This window comes from Acinonyx jubatus, chromosome A2 (assembly GCF_027475565.1).
Source record: "Acinonyx jubatus isolate Ajub_Pintada_27869175 chromosome A2, VMU_Ajub_asm_v1.0, whole genome shotgun sequence".
NCBI classification, from domain to species: domain Eukaryota; kingdom Metazoa; phylum Chordata; class Mammalia; order Carnivora; family Felidae; genus Acinonyx; species Acinonyx jubatus.
Window position 1 is genome coordinate 165,085,935 of NC_069383.1, and position 20,402 is coordinate 165,106,336.

General features: G+C 61.3%; 1 protein-coding gene across 3 annotated transcripts in view; it reads left to right on the plus strand.

The window, feature by feature from the left end:
- Positions 1 to 8,107: 8,107 nt before the first annotated feature.
- Positions 8,108 to 20,402, plus strand: part of SBNO2 (strawberry notch homolog 2) — a 51,443-nt gene continuing 39,148 nt past the window's right edge. For 2 of the 3 annotated variants that reach the window (XM_053220249.1, XM_053220251.1), the window contains exon 1: positions 9,829 to 9,981. The gene's annotated coding sequence lies outside the window, so the exon portion shown is untranslated. Of the gene's footprint in view, positions 8,229 to 9,828; positions 9,982 to 20,402 lie in introns of those variants that run through there. The other variant, XM_053220250.1, reaches the window with a different exon arrangement.

Consider the following 20,402-nt stretch of genomic DNA (forward strand, 5'->3'; position numbering starts at 1 on the left):
CTGACCCTCTGACATCCTCCATTTACCCCCCCCCCCAATGGAGGACAGAGGAAGCCCGCGGTCCTCCTGGGCACACGACCAGCTGGCGCTCCATCCCAGGTCTCCACCCACTCAACGGGAATCCTACATGTCAGGCTCCTGACCCTAGCCCCTTCCTCTCCATGGACCCCGCTCAGCCCCATATCCATCGAATAAGGGCCCAGGAGCCAGAGGGGTCCTTCCAAATTGAGGTGAACCCCCACTGGGAATCCAGCCATGGTTCCAGGTTAGGGGGTGGCTGGGATCGGGGGGGGGGGGGGGGGGGGGGGGTGTGTGGGCTTCTCTGCCGCCACCAGGGGGCAGGCAGGTACTGCAGCCAAGGTTTCTGGACTGTGTGTGTGTGTGTGTGTGTGTGTGTGTGTGTGTGTGTGTCTATGTGTGTGAATGAGGTGTCAAAACCACAGGGTTGGAAGCCCACACATGATCCCTCAGGGCGGTGACACTCTGGACCATCATTGTCACCCTTATTGGACCTTGTTACACACCTGGTCACAGACAGGGCAGGGATGCCCACCGTCACACGCCTACAGTTGACTGTCCCCCTTCCCCCGGCACTGTGGACACTGGGGGGCTGGTGTCATCCTCTCTGGGGGTCCTGGGCACTGCAGGGGTTGAGCAGCGTCCCCAGCCCCCACTCAAGCGATGCCCCCAGTCCTGACCGCAAGTGTCGCCAGACATCGCCTGGGGTCCCCTGGAGCAGAACTGTCCCCAGTTGACAATCTGCTTTAGAGATACACGCTGAAGCATTTATGGCTGAAAGGCTATGAGTCTAGGATTCTGCTTCAAACATTCCCAGGCAGAATGTACATCTGAAGTGTTTGGGAGAAAGTGTCCTAAGGTGGCCCCTTAAGTGTTCTTAACTTAAGCAGGGTTTATTGGGTTGAATGGTGGTCCCTGAAGGAGGTTTCCCCATCCAACTTCCCAGAGCCTGTGAATGTGACCTCACTCACTGTTGTCACCAAGCTAGGGATCTTGAGATGAGATCATCCTGGATTACTTAAGTGGGCCCTAGATCTAATGACAATTGTCCTTATAAGACACACACAGGGGACATTTGACAGAGAGGACCAGGTATCGATGGAGGCTGTGATGGAGGGATTCTCGGCTGCCTGGAGCCCCCAGATGCTGGAGGAAAGGGGAAGGGCCTCCTGGAGCCTCTGGAAGGAGCTCGGCACCCCCACACCTGGCTCCAGAATGGGGAGCGGATGAATTTCTCTTGTTTAAGTCACCCAGTGAGCGGTCATTGGTCTCAGCCGTCCTAGGACACTAACACAGAAGCTTCCTGAGAATGGCGAGGTGGGCAGTTTGATGAATCTTGACGAAAGCATGTAATCACCACGGTACTTGAGGAATAAAATCTTTTCTTCCCTCCCGAACCCCCCTCACACACCTTTGTGGGGGTCATCGCTTCCCTCTGCCTTCCCTCCCAGGAAAGGATCGAGTTTTGCCCCTTGTAACTCGGTCTTTTCCGGGTGTCACATAAATGGGGTCACACGGCAAGGCGTACTTCACTTGAGATCCATTCACGTTCTTGCGACCCTTAGAGACGTGTTGTCCCTGCGCTCCTGGAACGCCCTTGTATGGACGGGCCGCGTCTCTTTCGCCCACTTGGGTGGTTTTCTGTTTTTGGCGACTGTGAGTCGTGCGGCGGTGAACACGTGTGTGCAGGTTTTTGTAGGGACAGAAACTTCCATTTCTCTCGGGTGACGCCTAGGGCTGGGATGGCCGGATCCCACGGCCGTTCTGAGCAAACCGTCCTCCAGAAGGGCCGCACCCCCACCGGCAACGTTCGAGAGTTCTGGGCGTCCTGCGTCCTCGCCGGCACTTGGTTTTGTCCGTTTCGGGGGTTCCGTTGGACCATTCCGACGGGTGACACATTATTTTTTATTTGTAATTTTTTTTTTTTAAGGAACTTAAAAAAATTTTTCTAAAGGCTCATTTTCTGAGAGAGAGAGGGTCCCGGCTGCAGCTGAACTGTCACCTCCTCAAAAGCTCCTCCCCTGAGGCTCCCGGCTAAGCACCCCCACCCGGGCACACACGTCACCCCACAAATTCAAGGTGCGGGACACGGCCACCGCAGCCTGCTGAAGACCGGTCCTGCCTTCTCCCACCTGCCTCCGGAAGCCGACGAAGCACCCCCTCCAGGCTACCCGAGGGGTGACCGAAATGATCATGGTTGACACACACGCTGACACTCAAAGTTCACTGCTGGCTGGCCTCCAGGCTGAGGTCCTTCCTCCCTCTCACCATCCTCCGGTCAACAAGGGAGACTCCTGGGCTCGGAGAGGTACCTGTGTCATTGTCCAGGGACATAAGAACAGGGGTCAGCTGACCTGTCCTGTGAGGGACCAGAGGTCAAGTGTGTTCAGCTGTACGGGCCCAACAGTCTCTGTCACAACCGCTCCGCCCTGCTGGCAGGGACAGGAAAACAGCCTCAGGCAATACGCAAACGACCGCGCGCGCGCGCGTCTGTGCCAAGAAAACTTTATTGACACCGATGTCGTATCGCTTTGCGTGTCGCAAAACAACCCTTCTTCTGAAATGTTTTCAGCCACGTAAACGCAAACATCTCGGGGCGCCCGGCTGGCTCAGTGGGTAGAGCACGTGACCCTAGATCTCAGGGTTGTGAGTTCAAGCTCCGCTTTGGGCGTGGAGCTCACTTTAAAACACAGAAAGGAGGGGTGCCTGGGTGGCTCAGATGGTTGAGCGTCTGACTTCGGCTCAGGTCCTGATCTCATGGGTTCGTGGGTTCGAGCCCCGCGTCAGGCTCTGTGCTGACGGCTCAGAGCCTGGAGCCTGCTTCCGATTCTGTGTCTCCCTCTCTCTGTCTGCCTCTCGCTCTCTGGCCCTCCCGCGCCCTCCCTCTGTCTCTCAAAACTAAAAATAAATAAATAAATACATAAATGAATAACATTAAAAAAAGAAATAAACATTAAAAGAGAAAGGAGACAAAACATAAAGGTTTCAGTGCCACGCGGTCTGCACCAAGAAGGTGACGGGCTGGACTGTGCCTCTCGAGGTGCTATACTCTCCCTCACGTTCAAGCCTTGAGCTGCTCTCCAGAGGCGTGGGAAGGAGCCTAGGGTGCAGGCTTGCGTCAGTCTTTGAGGCACTCCCGGAAGGTGCCGGATCTGGCCGTGCCTGCTGGATCAGCTGGTCTCATCTGTGGCCGTCACGCCAGGGGTCTCCTGGTGTCCGGTGGGCGGGGACCCGGAGGGCTGCTCAACACAAGGAACCACCTGGCCCCAAATGTCAGCGGGGCCGGCGGGGAGAGCCCAGTGCTAGGTCTATCCCTGGACCTTTCCGTACCGTGAACAAAAAATTCCCATGTACAGAAAAAAGCTGGTTTCGGTTGCAGTTTCTGTCACTTGCAACCAAAAGGTTGTAACAATGTGGGATATGAGACTCGAGTAGGGGGTTTTGGACACAGGAGTGCAGATGGCAGCCGGCCAGGGCTGGGGCGGGCCTCACCCCCACGGGGCAGAGAGCCCCCAGCAGGACGGAAGCAGGGTGGGAGGACAGGGGCTGGGCCATGCTCTACTGTTCTCTCCATTTCCTCGAAGATCTGCAGGGAGGTTGCGAAGACGGCGTGGGGCGCCCTCCCCTGGCTGTGCGTGTCTCACGTGAGTGGGGGACGTTTGTCACCGATACGTCAGCAACAAATCTCCTCCGCGTGCTTAAGATTTCTTGGGGCGCCTGGGTGGCTCAGCCCGTGAAGCGTCTGACCGCGGCTCAGGTCGTGATCTCACGGTTCGTGGGTTCGAGCCTCACTCACATCAGGCTCCACAATGACAGCGTGGAGCCTGCTTGGGGTTCTCTCTCTCCCTCTCTCAAAATAAATAAACGTTAAAAAAAAAAAAAAGAACTTCCTTATTATATGATACGTATCGCAGAGTAAGTTACATGCCACAACTTCTTCATTACTCAGGACTAGTGTGATCTGCTTTGTTGACAAGACCAGGGTCCAGCAAAGTGTTCCCGGGAAGGGCCAGACGGTCACTATTTTTGGCTTTGTGGGTCAGGTGGTCTCTGTCACTACTGCTCGCTCGACGTGGCTCCGGGAGACAAACAGGTGCGGTCACGTGCCAATAAAACTTTATTTACAGGGGCACGTGGGGGGCTCAGTCGGTAACGTGTGCGACTTCGGCTCAGGTCATCATCTCACGGTTCGTGGGTTCGAGCTCCGCGTCGGGCTCTGTGCTGACGGCTCAGAGCCTGGCACCTGCTTCAGATTCTGTGTCTCCCTCTCTCTCTCTCTCGGCCCCTCCCCTGCTCATGCTCTGTCTCTGTCTCTCAAAAAATAAATAGACACTGAAAAGAAAGAGTTCTGTAGTTTCCCCCTCATGTCCCTTTTCTGCACCAGCACCCCATCAGGACCCCACATGACACCCAGCTGTCACGTCTCCTCGGGCCCCTCTGGGGTGTGACAGTTTATCAGACTTCCCTTGAGTGTGAGGCCTGGACCGTGTTGAGGTTGGGTATTTTAGAAAATGTCCCCTGACTGGGGTCTGTCCGGTGTTACTCTGTGGGTCAGGCCAGGGTGAGGGGTTTGGGGCGGAATGGCACAGAGGCGATGTGCCCTTTACGTCCGGTCACGTCAGGGGCCCCTGTCCACACGGCAGATCGGGACGGGGCCTGGTCATCAGAGCCGGGGCCCCGCCCTGACCCGACAGCGTATTTGTGACTTTGGGATATAAGCACAGACGTGCTGTGTCAACCGTCAGCCCTCTCAGTGCCAGCGTAGACTGTCTTCCTTTTAAGTTCTTTTTTCTTTTTTTTAATTAAGTAGGCTCCAGGCCCAACATGGGGCTTGAATTCAGGATCCTGAGATCAAGAGTCACGTGCTGACTGAGCCACTGAGCCAGCGGGGGGGGGGGGGGGGGGGGTGGCACCCCGGGGTTGGGGCTTCTGGCTTCTTCCTCAGTTGGAGGCGTGGAGGATGGTGGGGTCCCTTGAAGTTCTCCAAGTGCCCCAGATGTCCCTTGTCCCTCAGGAGCCTAGCCCCTGTCAGGCGTCTGGCACCTGGATGTGAGTCAGCCAGCCCCAGGCGCCCTGGAGTCCCCTTCAGGGCAGGGCAGACCCAAGGTGAAGGTTCAGGAAGTACCAGCACAGGCGACCGCAGTGCTCTGTGCTGGCTGCTAAGCAGGAGGACAGCCTGGGGAGGGCCAACGCCTTGTGCCCTTCGGGGGATGTCCTGCCCCTCTGCAGCCTGGGACACCACGGGGCATGCTCTGATGCTCTGTTCTCTGTGTCCCCGGACTCGATCAGCATTGTCTCTCTCTCTCTCTCTCTCTCTCTCTCTCTCTCTCTCTCTCTCTCTCACACACACACACACACACATACACACACGCCCGTCCACCTTGTAGCCCAACCCACTTCCTTCCTGCACTCACTCACCTGCGCCCTCCTGCACCCGCACCGCCTCCTATGCCCGCTCTGCCCTAGCTGCATCTCTGTCCATGCTCTATCATCTCCATGGCTCCCCATGGCTCTGGGGACAGAGCCAAGCCAAGTCCCCCTCTGACTTGGGGCTGGGGGTGAGTACTGCTGAGGGGACATCCCGAAGGTCCTCACGCTCTCAGCTCTGGCCCAGCTCTTGCCTGGTTCACTATAGACCCTGACAGAAAGAAATGCAGAGTGTGGCTCCTTCATCTGGCTTCGGGGCAGGAGCTCTGCCTCCTCAGACCTCTGTCTTGCCACCAGAGGAGCGTGAAACGCGGCCCCTGTGTCCCGCCCCCTCCAGCAGGGCCCCCTCCAGCACACTCAGGCAGATGGAGCCTCCTCCAGCCCCGCCCTTACCACCCCACCCCATTGCTCCGTCACCTTCAGTGGCTCCCTACTGCCCGCAGGATACAGGCCTTGCCCTAGCTTTCCAGGCACACCCCGCCCCCTTAGCCCACTTGGCCCTTTCCGGTCTCACTCCCTTGCTGCCCTGGACCCCTGCACATGCTCCCCGGATGCTTTCCCCACTTGGGGCCTTTGCACATGCCGCCTTCTCCCTGACAGTCCTTCCCCTCTTCCTTCTCCTTCCTGCCTGCTCACAGCCTTGCAACCTCAGGGTCCAGCCCTCGCCCAGCCTGAGGGCTGCTCCGTCAGACATCACATTCAGCCTGTGCAGCCTTGGTGTCCCATTCTCAGTGCAGAGGTGGGAAGTCCTGTCTGGGGTGGATCTCAGACCCACCGGACAGGTTTGCTGTTCCCTGCAGTTGTCCTGGCTCAGAGGCAGCCCCGGTCGGCCTAGGCAAGATCCTACGCCGGCTCAGGCAGGGCCGGGAGGCGGCCAGCACTGCTGGGGGACTTGCGAGGGCAAGTGGCAGTGGCAGGTGGGCCTTGGGTGTAGGGAGGTGGCTGGACAGGGCAGGGTCAGCTGGGGAGGCGGCGAGGCCAGCAGGAGACAGGAAGTGATGCAGGAGGAGATACACACATGGCTGGTGCGACGTGGGCCGGCTGGTTGCTCCTGCCTCAGTTTCCCCTTCTACACCGCAGGGAGGGCTGGAGAGGGAGGGCAAAGAGGGGCGCGGTGGGAGGGAGGGGAAAAGGAGGGGGGGATGAGAGGCAGGAGGCGGGGCAGGAGCAGGGCCACAGGGGCTGGGGGGCAGCCAGGGGAAGTGGGTGCAGAAAGGAGAAGTGTGGTGAGGGACCCAGCGCCAGGAGGCGGGCAGGGAGGTGCTCCCACTGCTGGGGAACGCTGGGGCTTTCCAGAATGTGGAGAAACAGGAAGCGCCCCGGCCCCGCCCCCACCCCCTGGGCAGGGCCAGGCCGACCCACCTGCCCCACCTCACCTGCCCAGGTCCGGGGTGGGGGTCTCCGCTCCCTGGGTGAGCCCTCCGCCTGCCTCAGTCTCCCAGTCTGCACGCTGGAGTCCTCCCCAGGAGGGAAACTGAGGGCTAGCCCAAGAAGCTCCCCATGGACCCACAGGGAACCCCCCCCCCCCGGGGGACCTGACATTGGGGTCTGACTTTTCTGCTGTTTGAAACAATTGAAAGGGCAAGAGTTGTCACACTCTGTGAGCACGCCTGTGCGGAAGGTGGGTCAGTCCCAGGGCCGTGCCCATTTGGCAGGTGAGAACACTGAGGTTCAGAGGGGCCCCTGGCCTGGCTCTGGGACGCCATTTCTGCTGTGGTCTCCCCACACCGGGCTGCCCAATCTCACCAATAGAAACAGGACTCCCGGTTTCGCCGGAGGCTACTTTCTTTTGCATAAGTATATCCCAAACACTGCGCGGGACATACTTAAACATGAGCAATTCTTCTTCACGTACATGCAATTCAAATTTAACTGAGTGTTCTGTATTTTATATGGTGGCCTACTTCCTCAAGGCTGGTTGAAATGTCTGGGGGGGATATTTAGGGGGTCCCTGCATGGGACTGGGACAGAGGGAGGGCTTGGGGAAGGCTCTTGGACCAAAAACAAGACCCTCACCGGACAGACCTCTGGTCTTCTGTGAGCCTTTTCCCCACCGGAGGAGGGGACCTTGGGCACATCTGAGGAGAGCTGGGCGTGTTCCCACCCTCTGAGCCTCCGAGCGTGACAACTTCTGCAGCCTGAGCCATAAAAGCTGGGGCTGCCCAGGGCCCCCATCCCAGCCTTTTATCACCATTAAAAAAAAAAAAAAAAAAAAAATCCCTCCTCTCCAGACCTCCAACCTCAGGCTTCATCATCATTATTATCTCATAGAACGCTCACTTAGGTGGCTCTATGGACTTTTGTGAGGAAAGATCCAGAAGTCCATCTGGAAACATTCCTAATACCCAAACACAAGAAACTGTTCATTTTGCTATCTTAATAACCTAGAAGGTACCCACCCCAAATTTGCAGGTGGGGAAATGGAGGCACAGAGAGATTGAGTAACTTTCCGAGGGTCACACAGCACACCGGCAAAGCCGCTGCCCTGCAGAGCCGTGTGCCTTCCGCTGTCCCGGGCTGCCTCTTGCAATTCCCTGGAAATCCCCAAATCTGACTAATTCCCTAGACATCCCCAGACTTGGCAGATTACTCCATGCTGAGATGGCTGGACCCACCCCGGCCTGGGCAAACTGCCCCCATTTCAGGCAAAATTACCCATAGAAACCTTGTGGTTTCCCGAGGTGGACGTGGCAGAGGTCAAGTCCATGCCTCCCTGCGCTCCGTGACCCTGCGCCGGCTACTGGACGGTTCTGCGCTGCCGTTTACCCGCCAGCAACACACAGGTAATAGCGGTCCTGACCTCGGAAGGTCATGGTGGGAACAGGGCCGGCTCTGCGGGCGTGTGACTCAGGGCTTTGCCCGGGCTCCGTGTTCAGGGGGACCCGTACTCCGTTTAATGCTCTGCTGTCGCCATATTGAAATCCTCACTATTTGAACGGGGGGCCCTCTGTCTTCATTTCTCACTGGGCTCGACAGATTATGTGGCTGGCCCTGTGTGGGAGGAAATGGGAAAACACAACCGGAAGCCATCTATCCCCTCATGTCAGCTTATTTGTGCTTTTGAATTTTAACTGTCTGTTGCTCAATAGGACTTATTTTCATTAGCTATGAAAAATAGCTTCAAAGTCAAGGCTACAACCCAAATCACCAAAAACTACACATACCGAAGCAAAGCTCACTCTGAATAAATCATTTCTCCTCTCTCGACCTCAGTTTCCCCTGCTTCCTTGTAGGCCTGGCTACAGGCGGTCTCTGACCTGGATTTTTGTAGGTCAAACGGGTTTTAAACAGACCCTTACAAGTCTGTGAACAGCTTTCATTTGCCTGGACTGCCCTTCCTACTCTTGTCTATCTGGCAGCCTCCTACTTGAACTTCAAAGCCCCAGCTTCAATACCCCTTCCTCCATAATGTGTTAGGCAGAGACTTCAGCCCTCCCTGGGCCCCAGGCCCAGTCTTGCAGATGGGAGTGTCTGGTCCAGCCTCCATTCCCCCTAGATTGGGAGCTTCCTGAGGGCAGGCCTGGGAACTGAGTCCTCTGGAGCCCCAGCTTTGTTCAGCTCGAGACCGGGCAGAGACTGGAATCCGTAAGGGTTTACTTAATAAGTAAACAAGCACACGGGGAGGTAACCTCTAATTTCAGGGGGCTGGAATGGGCACAGGAGGCCTCTGGCTGGTGGCGAGGTGGGGCTTTCATTACTGACAACCCAGCTAGGGAAGGGGTGGTGCCTCCCAGACTGGATCTGCCTGAACCCGCCTGGCCCAGCCCACAGTGGGTCCAGTGGGTTCAAGTCACAGGAAATCTACAGTCTGTGCCAAAGTCCCACCCTCTTCCTGGCAGTGCAGCAAATCTGGCCTCGTTTGCATCAGGCCCCTGGGAGCCCTAACGGGGAGGGAGCCAGCTGGGGAGCAACCCAGATCCCAGGGCCTCTCTCTTGGGACTGTCAGACCCCACCACGTACTGGGCTCCACGCTGGGGCTTCCGCTAGGTCCCAAGACTCCTCCTGGGGTGGAGACAGACTAATGGGCAGACAACTATTGGTGGGGAGGCAATTAAGGGAGAGCGCAGGACTGGGTGGCGGTAGGGCCGTGTCAGATGGTTTTTAGGGAGTATCTGAGGAGGGGGCTTTAGAGCTAACATCCGGGTTATACGAGAGCTCCAGTGGCTTAAAGCTCAGGTGTGAGAGTGCAGGGATGGAAAGGGCCCGGAGGTGGGAGTGATTCAATTTGATCTCCATGTTTGCATAGGAGGAAACTGAGGCTCGCGAGTAAGCCAGGAGCCGGGGTCCCAACATAAACAGGAGAGGGTGGGATTGGAACCCGTGGCCCACTGAGTCCTAACCCTGCAGGGCCCCCTGGGGCCCCGCCCGCGACCACGCCCACTCACCAGCCCACTCGAGGCTCCGCCCCGCGGCATGACCGGAAGTGAGCGGGGCCCCCAAGATGGCGCCCGAAACCCGGAAGTGAGCGCGGCTGAGGCGAAGCTCGGAGAGACGGCGGCGCCGCGGGCTCCGCGCCCGGCCGGACCCAGGACGGAGGTGAGGCGCGTCTGGCCCGACCCTCGCTCCGACTCCGCCGACCCCGCCCAGCCCGAGCCGCGCTCCCCGGCCCGCTCGGGCCCCGGCCTTTCCCCCCCCTCCCCCCCCGCCCCGCGGCCGCCTGCGTCCTGGGCCGGGGGTTCCGGGGTTCCCGGGCCGCGGGCGGAGGGAGCGCGGCGGCCTGTCCCCGCCCTCCTCGGCGACCCCCCCCCCGACCCCGCCCTCTGCCGCGAGCCTTGACCCCGCCCTCCTAAGCGACCCCCCCCCGACCCCGCCCTCCGCCGTAAGCCCCGTGCGCGCTCAGCTGTGCGTCCTGAAGTCGCCCTGCTCCGCGACCCCCGACCCTGTGCTGCTGTGTGACCCCCCTTCCCGACCCGCCTCCGCGTGAACCTTGACCCCATCCTCCGCGGCGACACACCAGCCTTTACTTCCCTCCCTCTTCGGTACCCCGGTCCCCACCCGTTGGTGATTCCCTTACCCCTCCCTACCGGGACCCCCATCCCGCGCTCTTTAGTGATCCCCAAACTTTACTTCTTCGGTGACCTTTGACCCTGCACTTCTCGGCGACCCTCCAGCACTGTGTGACCACCCCCTTCACAACCGCTTCTCCGTCATTCCCTGACTGCCCCTTTTTGTGACCCCCCCCCCCCCAACCCGGTCTCCGCGACCCCAGCCCCTTCCTCCCTGGGTGCCTCCTGACCTCTCCTATGTTGGTGACCCCTGACCCCGGGCTCCTTGGCGCTTCCTGCCCTCTCCTGCTTTCCTAGCGGCTCTGTCCAGACACTCCTGTTGCCCACGGCCTTGGGATGGGGGCCTTCCTGGGGTCGGCTGGCTGCGCCCAGAGTGTTGGGTGGGAGTCTTGCCTCTGCTGGCATCGGAACCTGGCCTCCAAGGACAGGAGGACGGGAGGAGGTGGGCAGAGAGCTGGAGGTGGGCGGGTGCGAAAGGGGATGCCCACGGTGGGTCCTGCCCATGCCGGGCTGCTCCCCAGCACCCAGGTCCCTGGAGCAGGAGGCTGGGGGACCCAGAGTCAGGGAGTAGGGGTGTGGACAGCCACAGAGGAGCTCCTGGGAGGCGGTGGCTCCCTGAATAATGTGGTTAATGGTCTCAAGGGGAAGAAAATCTGAGTCTGTAAGATGTGTGTCTGGGGCACCCCTGGCTTCTGCTTCCCAGCACGGACATCGGTCCTGCCTGCCCTGAAGGACTTTCCTGCCTGGCCGCGCTAGCTTGGCGCCATGTGTTTGCACCCCACACAGGAGGGTGCCTGGCCTGGAAGCCGACCAAGGTGAAGCTTCATCTGGCAGTTTGGGGGGTAGTGAGTGTTTCATGGCATGGCTAGGGGGGCTGGTATAGGACAGGCTTCAGCTGGGAGCCTGCTTACCTGCCGCCGGGCACGGCGGATGTTTGGATCTTCCCCGTGGACGCTTAGGAAAGGCTGAAGGAAGATGGGGCTCGGGCCCCGGGGACTGCAGACCCTGCAGGGAGGACAGATGGCCACCTGTCAAAGGCACCGTACTCCAGAGACTGTCTGAGGCCAGTCTGGGTTGGGATGTGAGGCCTGGCCCTTCCTCCAGGGCTGGACCTGACCCTGCGCCTCTCTTTTCCCTCCCTGCCTGGCTGTGGGGGGCGCTGTGCAGTCGTGGACCCTTGTGAGCACAGCCGCTGGGTGCTTCTTTCTTGGACGCTGAGACCAGGGCCCACTGGCCAGCCTGTCTGTGTTCTTTCTTCCCAAGTACCCTGGATTTTCCCAGGGGAGGCCCCAGAGGTGGGTGAGTGCAGCCCAGAGCTGTGTGCTTAGGGCCACGGTCCTCTTAGAACATCCATTTCCAGAGGCTTCATAGAGAATGCTGAATATGAAGTCTGGGCCACTGGGTGGGTGGGCCAGAGAAGGCAGGATAGGTGAATGGCCCCAGGGTCCCACCTGGTCGGGAAGATGCCGGCAGGTATGCAGAAGGCCCCCAAGCAGCCTGGCAGATGCAAGACCGCCTGCCCAGGGACAAGCCGCTGTGGGGACTGAGGGGAAGGCGTTCTGTGATTTCAGACGGGGGAGGGCGCTTTTGATTAGCTCGGAGTATCTGAGCAGACACCTATTCACACCTGCCCGGAGCCAGCATCTGCCTGGTGTGTGTGTGTGTGTGTGTGTGTGTGTACACGCACGCGTGTCTTAGAAGACAGGTGGGGGGGACCAGATTTCCAGGAGAGCCTGTGGGACTGAGTGCAGCAGGGGGCTAGGTCCCTTGGAGACTGAGTGGGGTGGGGCCAGCCACAAGTGTGCAGGCAGCAGCCCAGAGCCAGTGTTCTCCAGCCGCGTGACCTTGGGCCAGTCACTGCCCTGATCTGGGGGGACACCGAGGCTGGATTCCCGGACCCCGCAGGCCTGGCCCCCACTGGGGCGAGACCAGCTGAGGCTGGCCCAGCTCAGTTCTAGCAAAGTCCCTGAGGCCCCTCAGCAGGGGCCAGGCCGGAAACGCTGACCGGGTGAGTTCGGCCGGGAATAAAGAGGCAACTGTGTCCAGTCCCCAGAGGCCACCTCCCTCCCAGGAGGATGGCCTCCTCTGGGTAACAGGCCTTTATGGCCGCGGGTGGGGGTGGGGGGACCTGCTTGTTCCTCTGCTGGTGGGTAACGTAACCTCAAGTACAAACACTGTGAGGCTGATGTGCAGAGTGGGGGGCACCCTCCAAGGTGCCAGCAGCGTCCAGGGTGTGCACGTGTGTGTTGGGTGTGGCGTGTGCACCGGCATGGTCCAGGGTGTGCACGTGTGTGCGTGTGCGCGCCCACCTGTGAGGGTGCTGGGAGTGTGTGCAGCATGTGTCCTGTGACCCGTGCGTGCCTCTCCTGCGTGCCCAGTTGTGTACATGTGCCCACGTGAGTGTGCTCTCAGTGCTGCGTGCGTTTGCCTGCACGCGTGTGTGTTTTGTATGTACATGAGACAGCGTGCGTCGCGGTCGTGGGATTCGTTAGGGGCAGGCTTGGAGTGTCACAGCCAGGGTGTAGCAGGCCTCCCGGGGCAGCCAGAAGGCACAGTCACCCGAACCATCCCAGGCCTGGCCTTACTCCTGCTCACCTGCCGTCCGCCCTGCTCTGCCCGTGCCCAAGTGCAGGCCCGAGTCCTGGTGTCCATGACGTGCCTCGCGAGTGTGGGTCCCCTCTCCCCTGAGTGGGGTCCCTTGGAGCGGCCCTTTCCCCCGCTCCTGCTGTGCAAATTTCCTTCATCTTCTTGCCATTGGGGACAGCTGGCCCGCAGGTCCCCTGCTTCCCTTTCTGCCAGGCGGATGACTCAGGCGAGGGCTGAGACCGTGATTTCTGATGCTCAGGCTCTGTCACCTGCTGCTTGGTCTTGCCAGGCCCCGAGGGGAGGCAGAGATAAGGCTTGTCATTTGTTTATGTATCGCCCCGCGGAAGGACCCTGAACATGCGACGCTCAGGGAGGGAACCCGACACGAGAGGCCACACGGGGTGTGAGTCCATGTGTGTGAAAAAACGTCCAGAGCAGGCTCATCCAGGGACAGGAAGGGCCTCGAAGGGGCCGGGGGCTGGGGAGGAGGTGGGGGTGAGGGGGACAGGGTTTCCTTTGGCTGATGGAATGTTCTGGCACTCGATAGAGGTGATGGTTGCACAACTCTGTGAATGTACTGAAAACCACTGAATTGTATACTGTAAATATGTGAAGTATATGGTTTGTGAACTGTGCCTTCACAGAACAAAACAGCAAGGCCTGTCCTTGGTCAGATGCCCATGTGCTGTGGCCTGGGGGTGAGCGGGTGTCGGGGAGCGGGCCCCTTCCAGCCCCACGAGGAAGACAGGAAGAGGCATCTCCTCACTGTATGAAGGGTGGGAGCCGCCCCTGAACCCCAGCGCCGTCTGGGACGTGCAGATGGACGTGGTGTGCAACGTGCATCACGTAAGAAGTCCTGGGGGTGTTTGGACTTCTGGTGTAGGGGTGCCTTGGGCGGGAGGCCCCGGGGGAGCTCCCCCATAAAGCCTGGGCCCTGTAGGAGATAGGGGAAGGGGTGCTGGACTGCGCTGCCCTGGCTGTCCTTCGACGGCCCTGATTGCCCGGGGGACCTCCCTGCCGGGAGGCCAGGTGACAGTGGGGAGCGTAGTGACCCCAGGGAGTTGGTCCCATCTAAAGTCATCTGTGGACTCTAACTCCTCCTGGGCCATCTGCAGGGGGTGCCCTCCAGCTGTGTGGTCCTCAGCATGGTAGGCGGGGACATGGCCCAGGGAGGCCCACAAAGCACCTGTCCTGTGGGGGGGGGGGGGAGAGGGGGAAGGAGTTTGGCCCCTGCTGTGTGATGGCAGATTTGGGCTTTAGTCTGACCCTGGGGGCTCGTGGTCTGTGTGCGTCTCAGGTGCCCCTGTGGAACCGGGTACCTGCTGGCCCTTCCCTGGGACTCCTGTCCCTAGAGCCCCATGGCAAGGGAGTCACCAGGTCTGGTGGCACTGAGAGCAGACACCCAGACTCCCCATTGGGACTGGCCTCTGTCTCCTTTGCTCGAAGGCCTGCTGCATTTCAAAAGCGACCTGTGCCACACTCTGGAGGCAGGTCACCTGCATTTCCTTGCGGTCACAACCCAGAGGGTCAGAGGCCACTGACACAGGATGTGGGGATGGCAGGAGGAAGGGAGCGGGTCTGCAGAGAGCAGTAACCCTTTATGGCACTGACTCACCAGGTGGGGCAGAAATCCCTGCCCTCAGAGTGGCGTCTTCCTCTGCACGTTGTAAGGTATGGTACGTAAGGTACGTTCAGGAAAGGCTCCCCCCCCCCCCCGCCCCGACAGCTGCACGTGTGAGCGGCAGGTGTGGACGTGGGAAGGTGGACCCATTGACCTGCTCAAACCCTTGCCTCCCGCTGGGGTGCCGTGGGCATCCGAATCTGTGTCTGGGTTCGCGCATGGTCTGCACGGGGCCAGAGCTCAGCAGCGTTTCCGGAAGGTCCTCCTCGGCCACTTGCCCTGAAAGCTGTGAGGTGGGGGTGTAGCCACCCCCCCCCCACGCCCCCGCCTAGTCCCAGGGTGGTTCCGAGCTTGGCACTTGTGGCCCAAGGCACCGGAGCCTCTCCTGGCATCGTTCAGGCATGTGGCAGCTGCTTGGCCCTGTAGGTGCTCCGCCACCTGAGGGTGGGGCTCAGAGTGAATGAGCCCCCGGGTCCATGTCGGGGACCGTCAGGGACAGGGGCGAATGAGCCCCCGGGTCCGTCTTGGGGACCGTCAGGGACAGGGGCGAATGAGCCCCGGGTCCGTCTTGGGGACCGTCAGGGACAGGGGCGAATGAGCCCCTGGGTCCGTCTTGGGGACCGTCAGGGACAGGGGCGAATGAGCCCCCGGGTCCGTCTTGGGGACCGTCAGGGACAGGGGCGAATGAGCCCCTGGGTCTGTGTTGGGGACCATCAGGGACAGCCTTGCAGAGGGGTTCTGCATTGTCACAGGGGGACTGGGTGGTCCCACCCCCAGCACTGTGGGAACCTGCAGGAAGTCACCCCACTTAAGGAAGATGTGACATGAAGGCTGGATTGCCAACTTTGAGAAATCAGGGGCTGCCACCCCCAAATCTAGGTCTGCTGCATCTCTCAAAGAACCAGCCCATCTGGAAGCCCGGGCCACATTCCTGCATAGTGTAGGCTGTGCTGTCCCAGCCGCCCCCTGCCCCCCCCCACCTGGCTCCTCTGAGGACTCCGGGAGGCTTCCCCGAGAAGGGGTTGCGGGGGGCTTCTGTTCTCCACAAACTGTTATTATGGGGGACACTGGGCCAGCCTGGCTGCCCGCTGGTCCGTTATGAGCTATGCTCTACTCGACTTGTGTGGTTGGCTCAGAAATGGTCCCAGAGACCAGGTCCCTCGAGGCCCCTGAGGTGGGGGTGACCCTGGAATCCCCAGGGACCGAGCATTCTCCCGAGGTCCTCAAAAGCAGAGCACCTTTAGGGGCGCCTGGCTGGCTCACTCGGTTAAGCACCCGACTCTCGGCTTCGGCTCAGGCCACGATCTCACGGTTCGTGGGTTTGAGCCTTGTGTTGGGCTCTGTGCTGACGGTGGAGCCTGCTTGGGATTCTCTCTCTCCCTCTGTCTCTGCCCCTCCCCCCCAAAAAAGGCAGAAAACCTTCTCACTGGAGGCTGAAGGGGAGTGAGAGGCTCGAACTTGAGGGAGGCTTCCATGTGCTGCTGCCGGCGACAGGGACGCGGGCCTGTGTCCTGTGGACGCTGCGTCTGCCCGCGAGAGGGACCCAGCACGAAGCCCGGGCCTTGTGATGCCCAGAGTTTGGGGTTCCTGCTACTGCGATGTGGGGGCCTCTGCCGTCTTCCCAGAGGCGGGCACGGCCCGGTGCCGGCGTTTGCTCGGGACGGGGCGTGTGAGACCGCGTGGCGCCACCGCCGTCCCCAGGACCGGCGCGAGCCCGGAGGAGTCCTCCCCCTCTCGCGGGACACCATTTGCTCTTTGGGTTTGGGTGAAGGTCCCTGGCGATGGTCTTGCACCAGGCTGGCCCGCGGGAGCCTGAGGAGGGTGTGGACGGGTCAGGCCGCACACCTGGGACCGGCGTGACCCCGCGTGGGCAGCGGTAGCCCTGTCCTGCTCAGGGTTCCCTGGGGGCTCAGGAGACACCTGGCATGCCAGCCGGCCTGAAGCAAGCCCGACACTAGCAGGGGTGACAGCAAGCACCGGGACAGACAGACCACCCTCCGCACGGACAGACCGCGCGGGGCACGTCGCTGTCAAGGGACCGGGACGTCGGGCCGGTGGGCTTTGGCCCTAAAACCTGCTCGCGGGAAGAAGACGTGGGTGTCAGAGGAGACCACAAGCTCAGTGTGCACGATGCCTCTCAAAAACCGCGAGCAAGCGCAGACCTGACGAGGCACTTCCCAGAAGAAGCCACGTGGGGGGTGCTCAGCGCCTGTAGGAGGTGTTGGTGTCGGGGACAGAGGTTTGAAGGCCTACCACCCTTAAGCGGCGGGCTGGGAGCGGCGCTCCAGTGGCGGGAGCGGGCTGGCCGGCGCAACAGCGGTCCCCGCCCGTGGGCAGGTGGGTCGGTGCAGCACCGTGGGAAACCATTGGACCACACCCGGAATTGAGCCCCCTCGGGCTCAGAGGGCCCCTCCCGAGACCCAGACTCCAGCGTCCTCAGCCATGACCGAGGAGGCTCCCTGTTCCGGTCCCCATTCCCCTCTGGGCCCTTGGATGGGTTGCGCAGGGCTGTGTGCCCCCAAAGCTGTGCCTGTGGGGCTGGCAGAGCACCCTCCCTGGCCTCCCCGGGGCTGCCGTCAACCCGGCGTCTGTCACAGGTTGCTTTATAAAGCGCCCGCCCCGCCGCGGGGCTGTCCTTCCACCCTGACCTTCGTGGGCCGTCGCAGGCGCTGCTGCTGACTTGGCCAGGCTACCCTGGACCCACGGGCTGGGGTCCGTGGGCACACGGCCGGCAGAGGTGCTGCCCGGAGAGGCAGACGGACAGCCGCAGGCAGCCCCGAGGCTCCCCCAGGGCTCAGCTCCAGGCTGTCTGTGCCTCACAGGGTATCGTCCCGTCCATCTGGGGTTGGTCCCGCTTCCCCGGATGCAGTTTCTCGCCCTCCTGGCTGGCCCTTGCCCGGGCGAGCGAGAGAACACTGACACGTGCCGAGTGCTCCGCCGGGCCGGGTCTGTCGCCCCCGCCTGGCCCCCCGCACCGACCCCAGGTGGCGAGCGGGGCCCTGCGTGCTGCTGTCGCTCCTGGGCGTCAGGTTGGGGTCACGGGCCTGTGGTGTCCCTCCTGCCGGAGCCACCCGCACTTGCTGTCCACTTCCCGGCCTCGCACCGAGCCGCGTGCTGACCACGCAGGCCAGGGCCGGGGCGTCCGGGCTCCCCGTCCAGCCCGGTGTGGCCACCGCCCGTGCTAGCCAGAGCTCGGCCCCCCAGGCGAAGGTGTGCAGGGGCGCCGGGCCTCACGTCCCCGCAGGACGGCAGGACCGGAGATTCGCGGAAGCCCCGTCAGTTGACACGTGGCCTCTGGGGAATGGGGTCTGGGTGGGCCTCTGGGTGCCCGTTGAGAACAGAACTGGAAATTGAACCCCTGGACAGCTGTGCTTTCCAATGGGGATTCTGGGCCAGCCCACCTTGTCCTTGTCTCAGGTGCAGGGGCTTCCCGAACTTCCTGCCCTGCCTGCCCTGGGCATCAGGCGCCGGGGCTCCTGCCCTGTCTTCGGCATCTCAGAGCTGTTGTGTTCCGGATGCCTCCTGGGAACTCTAGAAATCCGAGGTCACGTGCTTGCCGCCAGCCTCGCCCAGAGCTCCTGGTCGGCAGTGCTCCCGGGGTCACAGGACTCGGACTGAGGGTTGGGGTGGCTCCAGCTGGGGTTTGCTTTCCCCTCCGGTCGGAGTGTCCTGGGGTGGCCTTACCAGCTGACCACACAGTGGGCCGCTTAAACCACGGAGCTTTATTCTCTTCCAGTCCTGGAGCCCAGAGGTCTGAGGTCAAGGTGTGGCAGGGCCTGGGCCGTGACCCAAGGTCACATGGCCATCTCCTCTGCGTCTGTGTTTGAATCTCCCTCTTATAAGGGTACCAGTCTTTGCAGCAGGGCCAACTCCACCCCAGTATGGCCCCATCTTTGCCGATTGCATCAACTAAAACCCTATTTCCAGGCGAGGCCCCGTTCACAGGTTCCCAGTGGATGTGAATTTAGGGAATGGCCGTGGCCCGCACCTCTCCTGCCCCATTGCTGGCACCCTGTCCGGCCCCCGCCCCCTGTGCTGTTTGCCTGCCACTCTGGCCTCAGCAGATGAGGGAGGCAGGAGCCCCCACAACGTCTTCCCTGGGGACCCCAGCCCCTCCCTCCCCTTCCTTTTCGTCCTTGGGCCCAGCGCACCCATGAAGGCCACTATCTGGGGGGTGCGCTCCCTCGGAGGGCCTGGGAGAGCTGAGCTATGCCTGGAGCCCAGGTAGGATCTCTGCTCTGGACTGGGGCCCCCAGCACAGGCCGTGGGGTCTCTCCTCCACGTGGAACCCTGCCCGGCTGCCTGCCTCCTGCTGATACCTGCACGGCCCATCTTGGCTGGGCCCCTCTGTCTGGGAGCAGAGGAGTTCTCTGGATGCCCCTGCCTGTGTCCCTTCCTGGGCACCCCCACTGGGACAGCCCCAGGCCGGCTCTGACCTGCGGCTCCCCACCCGTCGCTCGGTGTGGAGTCCACAGGCAGACCCTCCCCAGACAGTCCTGGTTGGCCAAGTTGGGGTCTCATCAGGCCTCTGGATTTTACCAGGGCCTCTGCCCTGAGAGCCGAGCCTCACAGAGCCCTGGCCAGCCTCTGTTGAGCCCCCGTCCCCCCACCCTACCTCCCCCACCTGACCCCTGCTGGTATCCCTGGATCTTCACTCAGAGCCAGGTGGAAGGATGGCCAGAGAGGCCACCATCTTGTGCCCTGTGGGAGGCCAGCCAGTCCCTGCTGCCCAGAGACACAGTTCCCAGGGCGGGGTCCAGACAAGGTAACAGGTGGGAGTGGGCAGGCAGTCTGGGCAGCCGTCAGGGTCGGGACAGCCTGCTCACAGCGTCTGGGGGGCAGGCCCACAGGGCTGAGGGGGTTGGCAGAGAGGCTGGGTGCCCGCAGGTGCCTGCCGGCCCGGGCGTATGAGAAAGACGGGCTCTTCCAGGCCTTGGCCTCCCTCCATGCTGCGCTGCCCCGTTGTCCTGTCTGGGCCACTGATTCCTTGATCTTTTTCTTTCACAATGACTCATTCGAAAACCTGATCTCAAAAGGAAATTGTCTGAACACAAACCACGATTGTGAAGCGTAGGCCTCTGTGAGCACCCACGCTTCACCTGTCACGGGATGTTCTAAAAATACACGCCGGGCCCACCACATGGGTGCTGAGCTCTGACCCAGCGGGCCAGCCTTTGTTACCTCCCCTCGTGCCCCAAGACCCCACCTGGTACCCACGGGGCTGGTCCTGGGGCAGCTGGAAAGTCCCAGGCATGCAGCGCGTTGGTGCTCTGGGGTCCGGGGCCTAGGGCAGGGTTCAAAGGGCAGGAGGTAGGGGAGGTCAGCAGAGGCCAGAAATCGGAGGGTCAGGACAGCTGGAGTCTGAGGGAACAGAAGGAGGGCTGTTTGGGGGCTGCCCCAGGGCTTTGGGGGGATGGGGGAACAGGAAGCCTGAGGCTGTGGAGGTGCGGCAGCGGTGACAGCTAACACTGGCCCCCGGGGGTTTGGAGGAAGGGGGCACTGTAGGGTGGCCTCTGGGGGCACGGGGTGGTGGTGGGCACAGTGTGAAATTCGTAGTGTAAAACTGGGTCTTTCAACGCGTACAATTCAGTGTTTTCCGCTATACGATGTACGAACATCCCGTCACCTAATTCCAGAACCCCGCCCCCAGCCATCACCCCCACTCCTCCCCCGGCCCCAGGAGCCCCGCTCCTGTCCGTGGATGGGCCTGTTCTGGATGTTTCCTACACGTGGACTCACCCCGT